This window comes from Notothenia coriiceps, unplaced genomic scaffold (assembly GCF_000735185.1).
Source record: "Notothenia coriiceps isolate Sejong01 unplaced genomic scaffold, NC01 NC01_scaffold00015795, whole genome shotgun sequence".
NCBI classification, from domain to species: domain Eukaryota; kingdom Metazoa; phylum Chordata; class Actinopteri; order Perciformes; family Nototheniidae; genus Notothenia; species Notothenia coriiceps.
In genome coordinates this window covers 141,523-142,125 of record NW_011348496.1, presented here as the reverse complement: position 1 = coordinate 142,125, position 603 = coordinate 141,523, and positions in this window count along the sequence as shown.

Genomic DNA, 603 nt, shown 5'->3' with positions numbered 1-603 from the left:
CACACACACACACACACACACACACACACACACACACACACACACACACACACACACACACACACACACATATGCTTGCAGTGTGCCCTCTTTGTGTTGAGGGTTTCAGCTTGTTTCGTATGAAGTGGAAACGTAAGCGTAGCAGAAAAAAAAGGTATAAATATGCCGGTGTTCCTGTCTGTTGACTCTTGTCTTCTGTTCCTGTGTTCTGGTGGTTCTCATTTTAATCCCTGATCACCTCTGCACCTCAAAGCACAGACACAAAGACACAAATACAAACATTTGTCTGGGTGGCTTCCTCCTCACTGCCTCCTTTTTCTTTTCAAGAAAACTAATCTAAGCCATGATATAACGTATTTTTCTCCAACGGGATTTCCGTTCATATTTAGGTTTTTCACTTACCCCAATCTTGTCACTCAGATTTAAGAAAATACACAGAAGCTTGAATGTGGCTAAAGTGAGTGTTTGAGTCATTTAGTGCAAGGTTCATTAACAAACAATTACCATCTATTGGTGTTAGCATGTACTGAAATGAAAAGGGTCCATATTTTGAGGCCTGCCCCCTAATAATTGGAACCTTCCACGTAAGGTGCAATTTGTCAA